The 18,770-nt window shown below is 41.5% G+C and overlaps 1 protein-coding gene across 3 annotated transcripts in view; it reads left to right on the top strand.

The window, feature by feature from the left end:
• KANK1 (KN motif and ankyrin repeat domains 1) overlaps positions 1 to 18,770 on the top strand; it is a 257,723-nt gene that overhangs the window by 32,350 nt on the left and 206,603 nt on the right. The window contains exons 1-3 of one of the 3 annotated variants that reach the window (XM_011970129.1): positions 5,702 to 5,823; positions 6,694 to 6,856; positions 14,897 to 15,513. The exons of 1 other annotated variant lie outside the window; for it this stretch is intronic. The gene's annotated coding sequence lies outside the window, so the exon portion shown is untranslated. Of the gene's footprint in view, positions 1 to 5,701; positions 5,824 to 6,693; positions 6,857 to 14,896; positions 15,514 to 18,770 lie in introns of those variants that run through there. One more of the 3 variants, XM_011970128.1, reaches the window with a different exon arrangement.

The following is an 18,770-nucleotide window of genomic DNA, read 5'->3' as shown; positions in this document are numbered from 1 at the left end:
AAGTAGGCTGGAATTTGTTTTCGGCTGCTAAGTTCATTATGTAGTTGCCTCTAAGCCATGCCTCCCCTTTTCCATGTTTGTGAAAAGCAAAACAAAACCACCAGGCACATTGTCTTTTAGGAGGACCTGGAGATTGACTAGCTGATTTCACATTTGTGTTGAAATAAGGAGAATAATGTAAGTCACCCAACCTTTTTTGTCATTCGGCATTTTTATTCACAGGGATGAACAGAAGCTTGCAGATTGGGAGAAAGGGGTGGGCAGAACCAACTCTGTTTTCTGCTGGACCCAAATAATGCATCTGCTTTGATAACTGCCTGTCTTGATTTACTTGGAAAGGGCATAGAGTAATAAATAGTTTGTGGGAGTGTAAAGAATGAGCCTTTAGACTGACCCAACTTGTGGAAATTCAGAAAATGCAGAAATGTACGTTCTTCCAGCTTGTGAATCCTGAACAATGGAATTGTTAGAAGAACTTTTGAAACTTGTTCTTTTTTTGAAAGCATTATTGTGCTCAGTTGGGTACATGTGCTTTGGTCTCAAAAATTTGTGCCTTAATCACATTGCTGTGGAGGCTGTGGATTTCACTATCAACGGAAAATGATGTAAGATGTGATATCTTCTCAGCAGGCACTAAGGAGATTTTCTTGAAAGAAAAGGGGAAAATGCTGCTCTTAAGCAAAAAAATGTGGACCGTGTTGGCAGACATACGTCTTTAAAAATACCAGCAGAGAATTATTCAATTATTTGCCCCTTAGTTTTATCTTGATCACTCCTAGGGTGATTTTTCCCCCTCTTAGTTAGGCAGCAACCTACAGGCTGACATTTAACTATTGACTGTTCATCCTGGGGAATGAATTACTGTAATTTATAGTCAAGGGTACAGATGTAAAGAGACAGAAAGGATCAGATGTTTCTAGTGCCTTTTTTCTTCCTCTGATGACTTCTCCCAGAAACTTGATAAAAGCACCAACACTAAAACGTGTTTACAATAAGAAAGCTGTTTATTCATCTTAAGTAGTAAATTCTGTGTTTCTGTAAAACTTTGCCCATGTAGGAACAATTAGTCTTTTAATTTGAGTTGTGTATTATAATTCCATGGATGGAGATGGGTGGAGGTTGGGCGAGGGGAAGCTGAGGTAAGAAGCCAGGCCAGAGAATTTAAAATGATGTCTTTCTTTGAGGATGCCCCCTTTGCCCCTCCCGCTGGCCTCACAACCGTGGGATTGGCCACATCACTTCCTGTCCAAGTTGGCACTGACAGTGGCACAGTAACTCTGCCCAGTGTTCTCAGACTGCAGTGGGCAAATTTCCAGCAATAGAGTCACCCAAAGAAACAACGCAGCCTCCTTTTTTTCTTTCTCTGTTGCCGAGGGCAGTTTCCTCAGACTTCAGTACCTATGTCCCTTGCTTTTGGAATAACCCCATTAGGTCCCCAAACCTGGCCTTCGATTTATGTAGCTTCCTGAGGATCCCCTACATTTGCCTCTGTTGCCTTCCCTTATGCAGAGGCCCTAAGTCTTCAATGGGGGAAGAGTCCTCAGGGGCTTTCCTGTAGGAGAAAGGAAGGATCTATTCCTGCCCACCCTTCTTTCTCTCCAGGTAGAAAAATTGCTCACATTTTTGGTGCCTACTGTTTACTGGGCACTGTACTGTGAGTTTTCACGTGTGACCTCACAGGTACTATGATCATCCCCGAGTGATGTTCAGAGGGGTGGTCCGCCCCAGGTCACAGGGCTAGGAAATTAGTAACATGCAAGGAAAATGGCTTTACTCTCGGCGTGAAGTGAGACAGACAATACAGTACACCTGCTGGGTGACAGAGTTGTCCTGAATGTTAGGGCCTTTGCCCGCTTTGGGGCTCCACTTGCTTGGTGCACAGTAGGCAGCAAATGGGCTGTAGAATCACGGTATTTGTGATTTCCTGTGTTCTTGACAGTTGAGGTATTCTCTGAGGCTATTTATGTTCTCTCTACCGTGCCCGTCACAAGCAGTCTCCTGAGTCCTCACAAGCAGTCTTTATTGTTTATATTTCTATTAACAGGTCTGTTTAAGGCAACGTAAACCTTTCCTACCATGTTCCTCAAAATTCTTCCAGGCTCCTTCACTACTCAGTTCCAAAGGCACTTCCACATTTTTTGGTATTTGTTGTAGCAGCACCCCACTTCCAGGTACTAAAGTCTATTAGTTTTCTATTTCTGCTGTAATAAAACCCACAAATTTCATGCTTAAAACAGCACACGTGTGGGGTGCGGTGGCTCACATCTGTAATCCCAGCACTTTAGGGGGCTAAGGTGGACGGATCACTTGAGGTCAGGAGTTCAAGACCAGCCTAGCTAACATAGTGAAACTCCATCTCTACTAAAAATTAAAAAAAAAAAAAAAAAAAATAGCGAAACGTGGTTGCAGTCACCTGTAATCCCAGCTACTCGGGAAGCTGAGGCAAGAGAATCACTTGAACCCGGAAGGCAAGAGTTTGCAGTGAGTTGAGATTGTGCCACTGCATTCCAACTTGGGCAAGAGAGCAAGACTGTCTCAAAAAAAAATAAAAATACACAAAAGCACAGACTGGAATAAAATCAAGGAGTCAGCAGGACCAGTTCCTTCTGAAGGTTTTGGGAGAGAATCTATTTCCTTACTGCTGCAGCTTCTAGAGGTCACCTGTATTCCTTGGCTTGTGACCCCTTCCTTCATCTTCAAAGCCACCAGTGGCAAGTTTAGTCCCTTTTACGCCTGACATTTCTTCTGGCTCCTCTTCTGTGATCCCACCTTTCTCTCTCTGACCACAGAAAGAAAAGACTTTTCTAAAAGACTCGTTAGATTGGGTCCATCTAGATAATTCAGGAAAATCTCTCCATCCCAAAGTCCTTAATCTTAGTGCTGTCTGCACAATGACTTTTGCCATGAATGTAACATATTCACAGGTTCGGGAATTAGAAGTTGGACACCTTTGGGGGGCGCATTTTTCTGCCTGCCACACACAGTAAGGTGTAAACACAATACCATTATCTCTCTTAGTTCACAGTCGGTACCCCTTTAGGTAAAGTGTGTGGTTTCTAATCACGCATTTTATTCAGGGTGCATCTCTTCCACCTGGATGGCAGCACACACCTTGCAGGCCAGGCGTGAGATGAACAAGAGCTTTTGGAAGACTGGAAGCTACCTCCTTGTCTCTTTTAAAGTAAGGAAGTGAGAGAGAAGCAAAGGAGATCACTTGAGTTGTGACTCTCTTGCTTATGGTGAAATTAAGAACTAAAACTAAAACAACAAGAACGCTTTCATAACGGAAATACTGAATTATAAAATTAAACCACCTCCTAAAGGATACTTTTTCCTTTGAAAACAAAGCTAAGCTGCGCTGATGCTTGCACCTCTGCTCTTTCGTGGGAAAACTGGACCCCTCTGTGACATTTGGTAAGTTACTGAGCAGGGTTCCCTTGGGGAGGACGAGAAGCCCCCTCTCCACTCGACACTTGGAATTTGATGCCAGTTCCTGTCTGACAGCTGGTTAGCCTGTCAGGCCCTCACAAGTTAAATCTTGTCTCAGAAAGTAATTTGCTAGAAGATCAAAGCATGGATGGGGTAAATTAATTTTTCAACAAGCCACAGGTTTGGGATAATTGTCTCTCAAGTGTTGCTAATGTCTTTGATAAACAAGTAATTTGGGGGGGCTCTTTTTTTCTCTTGAGATTATAAATCTTGATTGATTTGTATGTTGAAAAAGAACTCTGAAAGCTTGCATCTAAGATGAAGCCCTGGAATAACCTGAAATAATAATAATAGGTATTTTTCAACACCTGTGTCATTCAGAGCAGTGATTCTCAACAGGTGGGGGTGGGAGATTGATTTTTGCCCCCCAGGGGCATTTGGCAGTGTTCGGAGACATTTTTGATTGCCATGATTTTGGAGAGGGGTGCTACTGGCATCTTAGGGAGTAGAGGCCAGAGATGCCCAGAACAGCCCACAACAAAGAGTTATAGAATGTCAGCAGTGCTGAGGTGGAGAACTCTTGATTGAGAAAGGAATATTTTCTGTTTTACTTGTTTTCATGTGTCTTAACACTATTCCTGGATTTAATTTCTTTGAGGATAGGGTCCATCGTTTTATTTTCTCACTCAACACAAGTTGCCCTGAGTAGGCTCAAACATCTATTTACTGTTGATTCCCCTCTCTCTTGTTAGCTATTCATCCTTTTTTTTGTCTTGGAGCAGAGCTATTGAGGGCAGTGCTGGTAAGCAGATGGTAGAGCTGTGGCAGAATCAGCATGGTTAGGAGAGCGGAAAGAACACAAGCTCTGGACTTCTCTCAACCCCTGCTTTCTCATCTGTTAAAAAAAAAAAAAAAAAAAAAAGTTAATAATAGTGCCCAACTTAGGATGGTTGTATTTGAGAAAGATCGTGTTGCAAAAACTTGGGGATGCAGTAAGTGCTCAGTAATGCCTTCTCAGGCAGCTGAACAGGAGACTGTGTGCACGGTTTTCTGTCTGAGGACCCTATTTTTTGTAAAAAGTTGCATAAAGGAGGGGCAGACATCTTACACATTTCCAAATTGTTCTCAGTTCTCCAGGAAGAAGAGGAAAAGAAAAGCATTTATAGCATTTCAGTAAAGGTTTCTCCATGATTGACAAAACAATTTTGAGGTTCCTAAGAGGCACATTCTGCCTCAGGCTGGAGTAATTTTTAAAACTAAACTGACAGCAACTAGTTCAAGTTGGAACAGTCCTAACTTAATTATAGATACCTGCAGAGGTTCTTTCAAACAGGTGGGTTTCAGCAGCATGGTGCTATCTAGCAAAAGCTATTGTTTGCTTAGTTATTTGTTTGAGAGTCAGCTTAGAACATAAGGAAGGAGTCAGATTTGGGGTTGAATTCTGTCTCTGATTGGATCAGAGCCTCCGTTTTTCGTATTTGTAATATGGAAATAATGATTGTCCTTCAGAGGATGGTTATAAGGGTCAATTGACAACATATTTGTTAGACATTTAGCATAGTAAGTACTTCATAAATGACACCTGCAAAAGTTTTAGTTTGAAAATTTGCCTGTTTTTTTTTGTGTGTGTTTGTTTTATTTATTTATTTTTTGAGACAGTCTTGCTGTGTTGCCCGGGCTAGAGTACAGTGGCACAGTCTCAGCTCACTGCAACCTCTACCTCCTGGGTTCAAGTGATTCTCCTGCCTCAGCCTCCCGAGTAGCTGGAATTACAGGCATAAGCCACCACGCCTGGCTAATATTTGTATTTTTGGTAGCGACAGGATTTCACCATGTTGGCCCGACTGGTCTTGAACTCCTGGCCTCACGCAATCCATCTGCCTTGGCCTCCCTAAGTGCTGGGATTATAGGCATGAGCCGTCATGCCTGGCTTAAAACTTTCCAGTTTTTAAGTGTCATGTACATTTTTGCTCAAGATTGCTTTGGCTATTCGGGTCGTTTTTTAGTTCCATACAAATTTTAGAATTTTTTTCTTCTGTAAAAAATTACATTGGAATTTTGATAGGAATAGTATTAAATCTGTAGGTCACTTTGGGGAGTATGAACATTTTAACAGTCTTAATTCTTCCAATCCATTAATAGAGGATATCTTTCCATTTATTTATGTCTTCAGTTTCTTTACGCAATGTTTTATAGTTTTCAGCACACAGATCTTTCACCTCCTTGATTATTACTTAGTATTTCATTCATTCATTCTTTCTTTTTTTTTGAGACAGGGTCTTGCTGTGTTGCCTGGGCTAGAGTGCAGTGGTGCGATCACAGCTCACTGCAGCATTGAACTCCTGGGCTCAAGTGATCCTCTTGCGTCAGCCTCCCAAGTAACTGTGACTACAGGTGTGCACCATCATGTCTGGCTCATTTTTAAATTTTTTTGTAGAGACATCTCTCTCTGTTGCCCAGGCTGGTCTTAAACTCCTGGACTCAAGCAGTCTTTCTGCATCGGCTTCCCAAAGTGCTAGGATTACAGGTGTGAGCCATTGCACCCGGCCTTATTCTTTCTTGATGCTATTGTAAATGAAATCATTCTCTTTATTTTTTAGATAGTTCATGATTAGTATTTATAATAGAAATGCTACTGATTTTTATATGTTGATTTTAGTATCCTACAACTTTACTGCATTTATTCTAACAATTTTTTGGTGAAGTTCTGAAGGTTTTCTATATATAAGATTGTATCATCTGCAAACAGAGACAGATTAACTTCTTGCTTTCCATTTTTGATGTGTTGTATTTTTCTTGCCTAATAGCTCTGGCTGAAACTTCTAGTACTGTATTGAATAGAAGTGATAAGAGTGGGCCTCCTGTTTTGCTCCTGATCTTAGAGGAAAGGCTTTCAGCTTTTTACCACTGAGTATGATATTAGCTACGGGCATGCCATATGTGGCCTTTATTATGTCGAGGTCCGTTCTTTATACCTAATCTGTTGAGAGTTTTTATCATGAAAGGATGCTGAATTCTTTCAAATGATTTTTATCCATCTATTGAGATGATCACATGATTTTTGTCCTTCATTTTGTTAATGTGGTGTTAATTTTAATTAATTTACATATGTTGAACCATCCTTGCATCCCAGGGATAAGTCCCACTTGTTCATGGTGTATGATCCTTTTAATGTGCTGTTGAATTTGGTTTGCTAGTATTATATTGAGATTTTTGCTTCTATAGCCATCAAGGATATTGACCCATAATTTTATTTTCTTGTAGTTTCCTTGCTGGCTTTGTGAAATGAGTTTGGAAGGGTTGATTCCTTCCTCTTCAGTTGTGGGAAAGAGTTTGAGAAGGGTTGGTGTTAATTCTTCTCTTTAAATGTTTGGTAAAATTCACCAGTGAAGCCATGACGTTCTGGAGTAATATTCTTTGTTGAGAGGTTTTTGATTTCTGATTCAATCTCCTTACTTAACTATTGGTCTCTTCAGATTTTCTATTTCTGTATTATTCAGCCTTGGTGTAAGTTGTATGTTTCCAGGAATTTATCCATTTCTTCTAGGTTATCTAATTTGTTGGCATATATTTGTCTATAGTAGTCTCTTATAATCATTTGTATTTCTGTGGTATCAATTGTAATGTCTCATCTTTCATTTATAATTTTGTCTTTTAGTTCAGCTAAAATTGATAAAATTTGTCAATTTTATCTTTTCAGAAAACTCTTGGTTGTATTAATCTTTTCTGTTGTTTTTCTAGTCTCCATTTATTTTTGCTGTGATGTTCATTTTTTTTCTTCTGCTGACTTTGGGCTGTTCTTTTTCTAATTCCTTGAGGTGTAAAGGTAAGTTTATTTGAGATCTTTCTTCCTTAATGTAGGAGTTTATTGCTGTAAACCTCCTTGTAGTACTGCTTTTGCTGCATCTCTTAAGTTTTGGTTTGTTGAAAACCCACCCAAAAAAAACTGGAGGCATCATACTATTGACTTCAAAATATACTAAAAAGCTGTCATCGAAACAGCATAGTAATGACGTAAAAACAGACATATAGACCAATGGAACAGAATAGATACCCCAGAAATAATTCATATTTACAGTGGGTGGCTCTTTGACAAAGTTGCCAAGAACACACAATGGAGGAAAGAGTCTCTTCAATAAATGGTGTTGGAAAAACTGGACATCCATATACAGAAAAATTAAACCCCTTTCTCACACCGTATACAAAAATCAACTCAAAATGGACTAAAGATTGGGGGGCATGGCTCGGGTAGAGGATTTGACTGCAGAATGGACTAAAGACTTAGTAAGATCCAAAAGTATAAAACTACTTGAAGAACACACAGAGAAAAAGCTTCTTGACATTAGTCTGGGCAATGATGTTTTGGATATGACCTCAAAAGTACAACAGAAGCAAACATAGACAAATGGGATTGTGTTAAACTAAAAAAAAATGCTGCATAGAAAAGGAAACACACAATAGAATGAAGAGACAGCCTACAGAATGGGATAAAGTGTTTGCAGACCATACATCTGAGGGGTTAATATCTAAAATATACAAGCAATCCATACAACTCGATAGCAAGAAAACAAATAACCTGATTAAAAAATGAACAAAGGACCTTAATAGACATGTCTCAATAGAAGACATACGAATGACCAACAGATATATGAAAAGGTGCTCAATATTACTAGTCAGGGAAATGCATATCAAAGCCACATGAGCGGCCGGGTGCAGTAGCTCATGCCTGTAATCCCAGCACTTTGGGAGGCCGAGGCAGGCAGATCACTTGAGGTCAGGAGTTCAAGACTGGCCTAGCCACATGGCAAAACCTCGTCTCTACTAAAAAATACAAAACCACAGTGAGATATCACCTCACATCTACTAGAATGGGTATTATCAAAGGCAAAAGGTAACAAGTGTGCTGCGAAAATGTGAGATAAAGGGACCCTCTTAGACTGTTGATGAGAATGTTAGTACAACCAGTATGGAAAATAGTGTGAGTATGGAAGTTCCGCAGAAAATAAAAACTGAAGTTCCATATGATCCACCAATCCTACTTCTGGGTATATATCCAAAGGAACTGAAATCGAAGAGATACCTGTATGCCTGTGCCCCTCGCAGCATGATTCACAATAGTCAAGATACGGAGACAATGGAAGTGTTCATCAGTAGATGAATGGGTAAAGAAAATATGGTATACGTGTACAATGGAATACTCTTCAGCCTTAAAAAAGAAGAAATCCTGTCATTTGCAACAATATAGATGAACCTATTCATAAATGAAATAGCCTGACACAGAAAGACAAATACTGCGTTTTCTCACTTATATGTGGCATCCAAGAAAATCAAACTCTCACAGAAGCAGAGAGTGGAATGGTGGTTGTCAGGGTCTGGGAGATTAGGAGTACTTGGGAAGATGTTGGTTAAAGGTAAAAAGTTTCAGTAAGGATAAATATGTTCTGGAGATCTATTGTACAGTGTGGTGACTGTAGTTAATGTATACTTGGAAATTAAGAAATTAGCTCTTAAATATTCTCAGCACAAATAAGTGTGAGGTAGATATGTTAATTAGCTAGATTTAATTTCACAAAGTCTATACGTCAAACCATGTACATTGTAAATATATACAGTTTTTATTTTTTAATTATAACCTTAATAAAAGTGGGAGGAAAAGTGATAAACTGTTAAAGGTAACAAGTTAACTTGTCACCCAACCTGTTTATTAATTTTTCTATACAATATAATGTATTTTGAGAACACTGAGACCGGGCGCAGTGGCTCACGCTTGTAATCTCAGCACTTTGGGAGGCCGAGGTGGGCATATAACTTGAGGACAGGAGTTCGAGACCAGCCTGGCCAACACGGTGAAACGCTGTCTCTACTAAAACTACAAAAAAAAATTAGCTGGGCATGGTAGCGGGCACCTGTAATCCCAGCTACTCGGAAGGCTGAGGTGGGAGAATCGCTCGAACCCAGGAGTTGGAGGTTGCAGTGAGTCAAGATCACACCATTGCAATCCAGCCCGGGCAACAAGAGTGAAACTCCATCTCAAAAAACAAAACAAAACAAAAAACATTGATGTTTGAAAATCCCCAGGCTTCAGAAGACACACTACTGTGTGTTTGTCCTTCTATGGAAGTCGGCACAGATCTCAGTGACTTGTTCTCATTCACCAAAAAATGACCATTCTGCGTCATGCCATCAGTGCAGATGGAAAACTAGCAGCAGTTTACAAAGTTTCCACTTAAAAAAATGTAACTCTAATTGATTTTAAAAAGTAGTTGATTGTTGCAAGACTTGACATTTCTCTAGTTAATTTCTATGCCTGATGTTTTGCCCCTTACCATCTTCAAAATCTGAATCCACATCCAGGGCTTCTCTGTTAGGAGGCTCCATATCATATCTATTTAATCCTGATAATTTCTCAATTTTTTGTTTCTTACCTACCTACCTATTTTCTTAGGCTACCTTTATTTGCTTAGTAAATATAACATTTCATATTCTGTTACTTTTGTTTTATTTTTATTTTATTTTATTTTATTTTTATTTTTGAGGTGAGCTTCTGTTGCCCAGGCTGGAGTGCAATGGCATGATCATGGCTCACTGCAACCTCCGTTTCCTAGGCTCAAGTGATCTTCCCACCTCAGCCTCCTGAGTAGCTGGTACCACAAGTGTACACCACCACGCCCGGCCAATTTTTTTTATTTTTTGTAAAGTCAGGGTTTCACCATGTTGCCCAGACTGGTCTCGAACCCCTGGAATCAAACAAGCCACCCCTGCTCAGCCTCCCAGAGTGCTAGGAGTACAGGCATGAGCCACTGCACCAGGCCCTGTTAACTTCTTATGTCATTTCCCCACTTTAATATATTTGAGGACTAGTTCTGTGTTGTCTATGTATTTTAACATCACTACAGCATCTGGTGCAGAGAGGGGCATTCTGTAGTCATGGTACTTATTATTTTCACTATTGCTGATGAGCCATAACAAATTTGAGATTAACAATTAATAGATGGACCGGCCAACAAACACTATGTGGAGGAATAAGTGAGGCCGAAGCTGATGGATGATGCAAAGCGGAGATGTAACATATTTCATCGGGAAACCAGACAAATAAGCAGAGTAAGCCCTCTGATAGGGGAAGTACGGGCTGTTATGGGCACGTAATACTGGGAACATCAGTGGGAGGTGGAGGTCAGAGAGTTGAAGCTGAAACCTGTTGGGTGAGGTGGAGTTAGCCAAGTGAAGTGGTAGATTTGGGGAAGAGGAGAGGAGGGGGAGCATCCTGTGTTTAGAACCAAAGAGAGTTTAGTGTGTGATTGTTGGGTGGGGGGGTGGGAGGGTAGGTCATAAAGGGCCTGGTAAACTGTTAAGAAATTTTAAACTTGATCTCAAGGGTGGTGGGAAATCACTGACAAGTTTTAAGTTGGTAGGTGAAGTGCTGGCTGGAAGAACCCCTCCAGCTTGGGTGTGTGAGGGTGGCCTGAGAATGGAGGCACCTGTAGTAATCCCCCAGTGAGAGAAATTGTAGCCTGAGCTGGCCTTGGGACTAGAAAAAGTGGACATATGGCAGTTTAGGAGTAGAATCTCTGTGAGTTGATTGAATGGGGAGAGGGAAACATCAAGCCCAGTGCCCAGACTTCTGGGAGGATCTGGCTGCTACTCAGTGAAAGGAAGCCTGGGAGGTTTGTGAGGGTGGATGATGAGCCCATTTAGGGACATACTGAGTTCAAGGATCTACAGGTCATTGAAGGGGAAATGTGAGCTTGAACCCTGCATTTAAGTTCAGAAAACAGAGCACAATGAATTGAGTTCTGGGAGTCTTTTCCATGTGGATGGTAACTGCAGCGGATGAGATAATAAGATCACCTAGTTAGAGGTGGGGGAGCAGAAGAGGGCTTAGGGCAGAACTCTGAAGAGCAACCTGCAAAGGAGACTGAGGAAGAATGGACAGAAAGCATGGAGGAAACCTTCAAGGGTGCATTTCAAAGTGGCAGTGGTTACCAGCATTAGCTCCTGCAGAGCCATGAGAATTGAGTCATTTCTGCTGGGCTTAGCAACAAGAACTTTCAGGGGCTTCATGGCAGAGTGACCGCATATGGAGATGCAGTACTTCTCTTGGCCTGTACAGAGCCTCTCCCCCCTACCCCCCGCCCCATGAGACGGAGTCTCGTTGCTCTGTCACCCAAGCTGGAGTGCAGTGACGTGATCTTGGCTCACTGCAACCTCTGCCTCATGGGTTCAGGGGATTCTCCTGCCTCGGCCTCCCAAGTAGCTGAGATTACAGGCATGCACCACCATGCCAGGTAATTTTTTTGTATTTTTAGTAGAGGCAGGGTTTTGCTATGTTGGCCAGGCTGGTCTCAAACTCCTGACCTCAAGTGATCCGTCCACCTCTGCCTCCCAAAGTGCTGGGATTACAGGCATGAGCCACCGCGCCCTGCTAGTACAGAGCCTTTGAGGACATTAGAAAATGTGTGCCTTTCTGGATGGACATAGTCCCTGGTTTGGTGAGTGGACCGTGCGTGGGACTTCAGCTCTTAGGTACCACCTTAGCTGGGTGCACTTGTTTAGTATGCGGAATACACCTTCCATGCATGGTGGCCTAGGATATATCTGCACTGCTCAATCTAGGGCAGTGTTGCCTCCCAGGGGACATTTGGCAATATCCGAAGAAATTTATGATGGTTAAAACTGAACCAGAGAGGGTAGGTGCTACTGTCATCTAGTGGGTAAAGGCCAGAGATGCTGCTAAACACTCTGCAGTGTCCAGGACAACTCCTAACAACAAAGAATTATCCAGCCCCAAATACCAATTGTGCTGAGAAACCCTGGTGTCTGCGAACCTTTCAGGCTTAAGGGGAAAGGCGATGAGAGAGGGTGATAGCTGGAGGTGGGTGGACCTGAGAACAGTCTCCTTACATACTTTGCTGCAGTCTCATTTGCTTGTGGCAGTTTTCACCTTGCCTCTCCCACCTCTCTACCATAGAACTCTTATTCATCACGTTGTAGGTTTCATCTGTTTATTCTTATGTAGCCATTTTCACTATTCCCTCTCCCACCCCCACTCTCCCTGAGCAGTAAATTCTGTGCAATCTTGTGTCCTTAATTTCTGTTTCTGGGCACACTGTAAAACATCTGTATTTTAATAGTATCTGTCAGGAAATTCTATTTTGGCAACCAAGTACGGGCTAATCTAAAGTAGCCCATACTTCAGTGCTGTGTTGATAAGGCTTTAATGCACAGTTAGCCCCTTGACTGTCAGGCTTGGAAAAAAGACAGGAAGTATTCCTTGTCTTTGGAAAGCAGCCTACTCTGGCTTTGGGAAGGAAAGAGTACAAATGGTTCTCACCAGATAGGGTTGCAGCAGCTCTCCCAGCATTTTGGGAACAAATCAGGTCATTATCTCAACAATGTCAAAACTGTGTTCCCAGATCAGTTGTTGTTTGAAACATTTGGGGCTGATACTGAGGAGAAGAATTAATTAGCAGCTCCCTCTCTTGGTGTTCTTTTTCAGCCTTCTCAAATTGCAGCACGAGAGTCCCTTAGACATGCTGGCTGCTCATTTGGTAATCTGTATTTTGCTCAGTACAAAAGGTTGCCGGCTAAGTTTTGTGAGCCCCTCTAATGTCAGGCTGACAGTGTCTTGGGTTCAATTAACAAGAACGTTTACAGTAACATTTTGTCAATGGGGAAGGACTTGAATTCACAGAACTGTCTTGGAAAGCCCTGGGTAAGTTTGAAGAGCAAAGTTGCCTTTTCTGTTTTCAGAAATATTTTACCCTGAAACAATGTATAAATCTAAAGTCTATACAAGAATGAAAACAAGCTTGAATGTTAAGATTTGGCACAGAGTGTGTGCAAGCAATGAGAGAGACTGGGTTAAAAACAGGAAGTGTCTTAATTTAAAGATGGTGATGGGGAGACAGATTAAGATAAACTGCTGGCCATGTTCAATCTGAAATAGGCAGGCCTTGGTTGTGGGCACATTCCCTTCTGAATTGCTCTTTATGCAGATATATTTTAGACCTCTTTCTATTAAATTGTCTTTCACATTTAAGAGAGGGTTTCAAAGATAGGGCTAGTGATAAGAATTCTCTTCCTGCATGGTGGGTACCGTTATATAAATGATATAAGCATGCTTTTCTTGTGTCTGTGTATAACTGCTTGGTCTGCCACTCTACAAAATAGTAAACCACATTGGAGCTTTTACATTTCTGTAGTGGACTAACCCATGCTATGAAAGAGGAAGGTGGTGGTGGACAAAAAGTAGTAAGTTTTAGGCTGAAGGATGTTGATGTTAAAAAAAGCCTGAGATCATCTAACTTTTTTTTTTTTTCCCTTAGGACTGCAGGAAGTGTTGTTAAACATCTGTTTTAAGTTGCCTATACCATGAAATCCATAATCTTCGTTCATAACTGTGATAGCATATGGTTTTCTGTAGTTAAGAAAACTATTTCTCATGTATTTCATGGTTTGGCCAAATCCTTTTATTACATTAGTACTAAACAATTCCTTATGATTTCTTGAGAAAATATTTGTTGTGGATAAATAAGGGAAAGTAAGATAATTATGAAACCTTAGTATCAGCAGTCATTCTACACCACATTGCACACCTTCAGTAAAAGTGGTTACAAAAGGTTTTTCTCACTTCAGGCAGCTAGCAAAAGATCCTCCAGGAAAGAGTCCTAGCTTTTTCTTGGTGTTATTTTAGGTATTAACTCAGGAGGGCTTTCTGAAGGTTTGTCAGTGAGATAGTTGGGGGGTTCCTGAGCTTTTTATTGCTGTAGGGGAACTTGGTACTTACTTCTTTGGCTTTTAAACCCTCAGCAGCATGTACAGATGCCCTCACATGCTTTCTGGGTTGACTTTAACACTAAATAGCAGGGGTATCTCTCAAGAATGTTTAAGAAAAGAATGCAAACAGATTTATTTGCACAAACAGATATTTGTGACTTCTGTGAAAAAATTCCAGTAGTTGTAATAGAGGAAATTTTTATAAACACACCCCTACCAACTAACCCATCGTGTATTTTTATGTGTGTATAGAAAAAATATGAAAGGATATACTAAAATGTTAATTGCAAAGTTTCTCTGGGAATTGAGAGAATTTAATTAAAAATTTTTATCAAGATTTTTAAACTTTTATAATGACCATGTTATGTTTATGTAATAAAAGTAAAATAGAGGCTAGGCACAGTGGCTCACACCTGTAATCCCAGCACTTTGGGAGGCTGAGATGGGAGGATTGCTTGAGCCCAGGAGTTTAAGACCAGCCTGGGCAACATAGTAAAACTCTATTTTTAAAAAATAAGAGAGAGGGTCAGTAAATGAAAATGTATAAATGACAGAAATTTTATGGTCTGGTCAAAGAACTGTCATTGCATGAAATTATAGATATGGTCACATAGAGTTACCTTTTTTCGTTATAATCCCACCAATAATTGTAAAGTTTCTTTTTTTTTTTTTTTTCCTACTTCTTCCACAGAAAAACAGGACAAGGAAACCTGTGTGAATTTTCAGCTTTTCACCTTCTCTGATTTTATTTCTTCCTCACCCTTACTCTGACAGTCCTCCCAGGCCTCTTGAGAGAATAGAGAAGGAGCCCCTCCCAGAACCTTCCTGTAAGGTCTCCCCGCTGACTTCCTGTAGTGGATGTGACTGTGTGCCAGGTGCCTGCCGAAGACTCCTGTCACTGACTGTGCCCTTTGGGAAAAGAGTAAACAATGGCCTCCTCCTATGGCTGACTTCGTTCATGTTCAGGCTCTCCAGCTTGCTGGTGAGAATTGCCAAGGAGTAGTTCATGGCAGGATAGAACTAAACTGATAGATGAAAGCTCCACAGTGCTTCAAGACAGGCTCCCGTTTGTGTTCAGCATTTTCCTTCCTTCAAAATAAAAAAACTAGCAGTCCTTAGGGAGGACAGTTTTTTCCTTCCTTTTCCTATTCTGGCTCCAACAGCTGTCTCAACACAGCCTGAGATGGGGATCAACCTGGCTTCCACTGGCAATAGCTGTATTGTGGGAGTGTGAGAGAGAAGCCACCTTTTCCTCCCTCTGCCCGAGCCACCTGGCGCCTTTGTTCTTTCTCCTCATCGTTCTCTGGGGTACGAGTGGCTGTGACTCTATGACATAGGAACTAGGAAGCTGGTGGGGGGAGGCGTGTAAATCCTCATGCAGGTGGCGGTTATTGTCTGTGTGGAGGAAATAAGCCCAATTCTTCCTGGAGATGTGCTTTCATCTCCTTCTAGCTTCCACAGGGTGAAATGAACCTTAATGGAGGTTGGGGGATTGTACATACACAGTCCTGGGTTGAGGGGGCAGTGGTCAGAAAGTTCCCTAGGGAAATATACAAAGGAGAATTAACACTGGGGACACTGAGGTGGGTTTTGGTCCTTTCCACATAACTGACACCTTTCACGAGAAAAGACTTGCTTTCTTGTGTGGAATGTCAGCAGTCGCAACACCACTGGATTGGATGCAGGATAATTATTCAGAATCACGAGTTACCTGTTTGCAAGCAATCATATTGCAGGTGGGATAAATAAGCAGTCTGTGGTAGGTTCCCCCCCTCAACCGCCCCCCCACCGGAGGAGATTGTAATTTTAAGTATTGTTTTGGATATTGGTAATTCTAAAACTCCAATCTTAACTGGGTTTTATGAAGCTGTTATAGGGTGTTTATTACTAAAAAAAAAAAAACCCCACTTATTTAATAACACGGTGCCTAGCCACTCCTTTCTCTCCACATCCGTACATGAAGCCTGATTGCAGATCTTGAACAGTATATTTCTTTGGGCTAAGCAGCAAGAACAGATAAGATATCTTACCAAAACACCACTATCAAGGCCAGGTGGCGTGGCTCACACCTACAATCCCAGCAATTTGGGAAGCTGAGGTGGGAGGATTGCTTGAGGTCAGGAGTTTGAGACTGCAATGAGTTATCGTACCACTGCACTCCAGCCTCAGCAACAGAGGGAGACCCTGTCTCTAATAAAACAAAAACATTACACCATTGTCAGAAAAGGACTTGGTCTCCTTTGTTGGATTAAATTCTCTCACGTGCAAGGTGGTGGCCAGCAGCCTAAGATGATACACAAGCTCTTCACTGTAGATGTTTAGCGGTGTGGGAGTTACAAGGTTAATTATGAGTGTAAGGCCCAGGAGTCTTTTCTTCCTAACAATTTCATGTTATCCTACTTCTTTTTCCATTCTTTCTCTGAACTGTCTTTGTACTTTATTAAACTCTTCTTTTTCCCAGACTCCAGAATAATTTCCTGTGATAATGTTTTAGCAGTTTCTCCAAGAAAAGGCTCCAGGAGTCTTTAAATCCAGCCCTCTTTCTGCTGTATCTTTGTGCCTCACGTCTTGAGAGAAGTTGAGTGGTAGAAAGTAAAGCTGAAAAAGAGATGGGTGAGGGAGGAAAGCCAAGATGGAAAATGGATGGGAATGAATGAGGAACGTGATGTGTGTTGGGGTGGCAATTCATGGTTAATACAGCATGTATGGCTCAGTATAACCAGATTGTCATAAGAAGCTCAGGCAGCCCTCCCCCTCTGTTGCCTGGGGCTTTTTGCAGTTACAATAAAGGTGGAAAGACGAAGAATGAGAGCAAGCAGAAAACACACATTTGCGTGTTTTCCCTCTTTTTATCCAGATTGAGTAGATGGGAGGCACAGCTGTTACCCATGATGGTATTTCATACCAGATTCAATCTACTAGTTTGTTTGGTTTTATAGGCATGATTCCCAAATTTTGAATCTGAAGTTAGCTGTCAGTTTAAATTCAGAGGGTCCACAGTTTTTCCAATTTTTCTTGATTCTGCTTTTGGAAACCAGAAAGATGTTGAATTTACTTTTCATCTGACAATATTGCACATCTGTGAACCCAACTGATCTGAAAGTGTTTACCTCTTAACTCTGTGAAGTCAACAGGTGATCCTGGATGGCTGAGACAATGGCGAGGACCGGGTGTAATGGTTACTCTCACCTGTGCTCCAGACTCTCCACTTGGTGCTAGAAATACAGCAGTGAACAGACATGTTCTTGCCTCTACACAGCTTGCAGTTTAGCAGGGCAAACTGACAACTTTAAAAGACACGATCAATGTTGTTATAATGGGGATAAGAGTTTCAAAATAAGGGGCCAGGTGCAGTGTCTCACACCTGTAATCCCAGCACTTTGAGAGGCCAAGGCAGGAGGATTGCGTGAGCCCAAAAGTTGGAGACCACCCTGGGCAACATAGCAAGACCTTGTTTCTTCAAAAAAATATCAAAAATTAGCTGGATGTGTTGGCGTGCACCTGTGGTCCCAGCTACTCAGAACGCTGAGGTGGGAGGATCACTTGAGCTCAGGTGGTCAAGGCTGCAACAAGCTGTGATTCCAGCCTGGGTGAGTGAGACCCTGTCTCAAAAAAACAAAAATAAAGGGAGCATGTAACAGGAGGATCTAATCTAGCCTAGGCAAGAATGGCATTCTTGAGAAGTGCCTTAAGACCTGAAGGACTGATCGAATTGTCCGTGTGAAGACTGGCAGTGGGTGCTCTGAGAGGGAAAAGCAGAAACGGCGTATGCAAAGATACTGAGGTAGAAAGGGAGCTCTGGCCTGCTTGTGTGATTACTGTGGGAGAATGAACAGTAAGAAGACAAAAGTAGAAGCAAGAAGACCAATCAGGAGGTTGCCTAACTAAGGTTCAGTTAGCTGGTGATTGCCCAAGCCAAGACTCAAACTTATATTTATGAAGACCCCACACCCTCATCTCCTCAGCAGTTGTTCAACAATATTTGATGATGGTGTTCATGTCATCCTGGCCCATATCTAAAAGATTCTTAAGTGACTTTTTCTTTTCACATGGCTTTTTGACCTTTTAAATATAATATGTTTTAATATTATGTTAGCTGCACAAAGGAAGGGTACTGCTCATTTGAATTAACCAGAAGAAACTTGGAATTTTGCCTACCTTCGGCTTTAGCCCTGCCAAAATGTAATTTCTTTAATTCATCAAATCACATTCTTGACTAATCTGCTCAAGTCTGTACTATTCCTTGGCCTTTTTCCCTATGACAGTTTAGGGATCTTTAAAGAATACATTTTGAAATGTTTTCTCTTGATGAGGGTGTTTGTGGTTACATATATTGCATACACTGCTTTTATTTGCAGAATGAGCTATTTTTCTACCATGGAATCCTTTGTTAGAAATCAAGGTGATTGTGGCTGGGCTCAGTGGCTCACGCTTGTAGTCCTGGCACTTTGGGAAGCCGAGGCAAGAGGATAGCTTGAGCCCAGGAGTTTGAGACCAGCCTGGGCAACATAGTGAGACCCCTTCTCTACAAAAAAAAATCAGAAAATTATCCAGGTCTGGTGGCA

The sequence above is a fragment of the Mandrillus leucophaeus genome, unplaced genomic scaffold (genome assembly GCF_000951045.1).
Source record: "Mandrillus leucophaeus isolate KB7577 unplaced genomic scaffold, Mleu.le_1.0 Scaffold93, whole genome shotgun sequence".
NCBI classification, from domain to species: domain Eukaryota; kingdom Metazoa; phylum Chordata; class Mammalia; order Primates; family Cercopithecidae; genus Mandrillus; species Mandrillus leucophaeus.
The sequence above is the reverse complement of the archived record's forward strand: the minus strand, read 5'-3'. Positions and strand labels throughout refer to the sequence as shown.